The sequence below is a fragment of the Lactuca saligna genome, chromosome 2 (assembly GCF_052625555.1).
Source record: "Lactuca saligna cultivar CGN05327 chromosome 2, ASM5262555v1, whole genome shotgun sequence".
Classification (NCBI taxonomy): domain Eukaryota; kingdom Viridiplantae; phylum Streptophyta; class Magnoliopsida; order Asterales; family Asteraceae; genus Lactuca; species Lactuca saligna.
The window spans coordinates 188,522,738-188,526,969 of record NC_136418.1 but is presented as its reverse complement, the minus strand read 5'-3'; positions in this window follow the sequence as shown (position 1 = coordinate 188,526,969).

The window sequence follows — 4,232 nt, the reverse complement described above, 5'->3', positions numbered from 1 at the left end:
TCCTCTAAGTGAATCTTAGTACAATTGTATGTCTAAGAAGAGGAATCAAAGATTGAAGAAATGGTCAAATCAAGAAGTCAATCATACTTCGTTTCAATAACAAGTCTTAAAGTCAAGATTGTGACATTGAGTGAATAGTATTAAAAAGGTTTATAACATTCATCAATTGTGGAAAGTTGTGATGTATTGGATAAGACAAAGACCAACTAAGACCAAAATTATGAAGTGTTTTGATAAAAGCTACACTAACTCTTGAATATTTGTTTGTCAAGAAATGTTTTGATAAGAGAGTCGTATATGTCAAGGAGTCAGTGGGAGTCTTAATAGTCTTGAAAAGTTTCAAGAACAAATCAAATAAACCTTATCGATCATCACTAGCACACGAGTTGAGGTTTACAACCTATCGTGAAGACATTATTTTGTTTCTGTGCCAATCCAATCGAGTTAATTATGCATGTGAGTCCTATGAGTTCTCATTTGAATGCATAAAATGCAAGGACCTTGATCAATGGAAAGTACATTGATAGGAAAAGGTGACCTACTTAACTACTTGGAAGACGTGGTGGGCAGCTGTGCTACCATAAGGCAAGAAATCAAGATTAAGAAAGTTCGATCCATATGAGTTTGAATTTATCGTAAACTTTGGTTTTAACAAATTCACATGGATAAGAACACATACACCGTTTAAATCTAAGTGTCATAAGATTTCCACCTTCATGAAAATGATTGTGAGAAAATGCTTTCACTAAGAAAGATTTTAAAAGATAGTGATTGTAAAATTGCATTCTCGAATTCGATCATGGTTACGACATCCCTTTCCATAATTTGAATTGTGAGGTTTGGCAATTAGTCTTAATTGTTAAGACACACATATGAACTATCTAAGGCAAAAGTGTATAAGTTCAAGAAGCCTTGATAAAAGATTATCAAAGCACTAAGTATTAGAAACATGAACTTAAGAAATTCAATAAGTATTGTTTTTCTGAAAGTTAAGATGTTTATGAATACATGTCGAAGCTAGTGGGAGCATAAGTGTTATGTTTTATAATAATCATCATGATAGTGGGAGCATAAAAGTTATGATTGTATGATTATTATGGAAAGTTTTGCAAGTTGGCAATATTAATTATAGAAAACAAGAGTCATACCTTGCAAAGTAGTAAGGGTTGTATAGTTGTTTTGCTATAATTAAGGGAGAGAATATTATTCTTCATTTCAAATCTAAAGGATTAGGTTGTGGAATGTTAATAAATTTAGTCAAGGGTACATAGTGTGTTCTTAAAATTTTGGTTATGATTACGGCATTCCTCTTCACAATTCGAATTTTAAGAACATAGAAAATAAAACATTGTGCGTCGTGTCCCATATGCTTCGGGTATAGGATGGATTGCAAATGCTTTAATGTTTGACCATTCTAAAATTTTCCAAATGTCTAGCACATTTAGAGGGAAAAGGGACTAGAATCCGTTTTGACTAAAATAATTAAACAACTATCAAAGAACAATCCAAAGTTCGACGAGGATTGGTCGCTTGTGAGTAGTTGGAAGTATAGTATTGGAAATTATGGAAATGTTTCCATATTGGATGGACAATATCGACATCATTACGAATAGATAAGATTCTATTAAGAAATTAGTTGTCATATGGAAAATATGGAAGCGTGTCCATATTGGGAAGTAAATATTGAAAATCTATGTCTATATTAGAAACTTTTATGCAAAAGGATGTTCAAAGGAATGTACTTTGAGAGAGAGACATCATATCTAAGGAATTGTCTTGTAACAATCTCCGATAGAGGACTTTGTAATATCATTGGCAATAGTCTTTGAGACTTTGGTGCAGTGACATTACAAAAGGATCGTTGCATAAAGTGTTAGAATCTAGTATATTCTATAAGTAACAAGAATTTGATATTCTTACACTTAAGAAAATGGATTTGGAGTTGTAAAATGAGAATGATTGGAAATGTGTTTAATTTGTTTATTTCACAAAAGTAAGAACCATAGGTAAACATTGTGTGCATGCTAGGAGCATGGGACAAGTGTAATAATTCAAGTAAGAAGTTGATTACCCGAAACGACAAATAATGAGTAATCGATATAGTGATAAATAAAACGTGTTTTGTTTATACTCAAAGGTTTGAGGCCATATGGGATTAGTATTATTCTTGTGTTTCACCTTGCATGTTTTGACTTCCAGAATAATTGAGTTTATTAAAAATAATCGAATTATTCAAACGGGCCACAGTCGTTCATATGTTGGAAGTAGATATGAATGAAGACTGTCATGAATTGGTGTGTGGATTGTCTAGAAAAGTATTAGACATAAGCAAATGTTTGCTGCAACGTTCATGAGTGCTTATGAATATGATTTGAGCATTGGATTAAACCCACGCTCACTTGGATCACTATCTCGAGTGATTAGTGAGACGATAACATCTTATATTCTTGAAACCGAGATGTGTGAGTTGTATCTTACTAATCGGTTGCACATTGATAATATGTAAACGCACTAGTAACTTGGTGTTATAAAACATATTGTTGTGTGTGATTTGGTTAGTGAGTGCAAGCAAGCATTGTATCAAAGTTTATCCGTTCCTTTTATCCAAGGTAGGATAAAAGCGATATCTTTGGGCCCCTCGATGGTTTAGTGATGACATACGTAAATGCTCGGCCGGGCTAGGGCTAATTTGATTTGTTCAATTAGTCTGTCGTCATAAATCAGAAATCGAGAAGTAGTACAAAGAGAATGATTAAAAATCATATCTCATACGATATCTAGAATGGAGGAATATATGATCCCTTATCTAAGGACACGCGTATCTGATATGATCAGAGTTGACAACGGCTTTGGAAAGCTACGATTGCAGATCAGGATCTGAAGTCATACGCAGAATAGTTGTTAGACTTATCCAAGTGGGAGACTATTGGATTAGTGTCTAAGTCCATAACTATTTTGGTATGTACTTGACCCGATGGTGCATGGTCCTTTTGGGTTGCCTTCACCAAAGCAACTTGATTGGAGAAATGAATAAAGAGAGAGAGGATAATATGATTTATTAATATGTTATACGAATAATATATTAAAGGAAAAATCATATTTGTTTAATTAATATTGGTCAATAATTAATTAAGAATTAGTTTTGTGATCAAATGTAATTAATTAAACTAGAGGGGCTGATTTGTAATTATGTGATAGTTACAAAATAAGGTAAGGATTATCTTATTTATATGGTGGACGAATTTAAGGTTGGAAAGCCTTAGAATTCGAGTATGATAAGGATTTAAGGATTATCTTATTGGTTGCTTAATGGATAATCAACTAGATAAGGATAATGACTGAAACCCTATCTCTACACCTATATAAACACCCCTAGGGTCATGAATTCGTGTATCCTTTCCCAAGAGGTCCTAGATATGAATTCTAACCTCTCACCTCTCTCTTTATACATTCTCCACTTGCTTATGGTGTTTGTAAGCCATTAGAGGAGTGACGCTTGTGACTCTAAGCCTTCCAAAGTCAATACAAGGAGGAATTGGGATTGTTATTGCTACATAACAATCAAGGTATGATCTTAAACCTAATTACATATTAATATGATTACTTGTATGCTAGAATTAGGGTTTATGGTCTTGGATTCAAAGCATGTACAATAGAGAAACCTAGATCCAAGCATTAGGGTTTGTATGAGCACATAGGATGTCTTATGACCAAAACCCATCAGTAACCTGCTACAAATGTGGAAAAACTGGGAATTATGCCAACGAGTGTCCGTCCAACAAAAGTATGTGTTTTGGTTGTAATGAAGAGTGGCACATTTTGAATGATTGTCCAAAAAAGAAGGAGGCAGCTAAGCCCAACATTCCACCAAAGTCGAAGGCGAGAGCCTTTCAGATGACACTTGAGGCTGTAAAGGATGAAGTTGATGTCGCTTCAGGTACCTTTCTCATAAACGAATTGGCTGCTCAATTTTTGTTTGATTCTGGAGCCAACTACTCCTTTATTTCGCATGAGTTTGGTAAAAAACTAGCTTTGCCTGTTGATAGACTAGATAATGCTTTATTAGTCGAAGTTGCTAGTGGCAAATTTGTACCTGTTAGCCATCGCATGAAAAATATCTTCATTGACTCGAAGTTGCTATGGTTTCGACATCGTTCTAGGGATGGATTGGCTTAGCGCCAATGATGCCGAAATATTGTACAGAAAGAAGATAGTGATAGTAAACCCGCCAG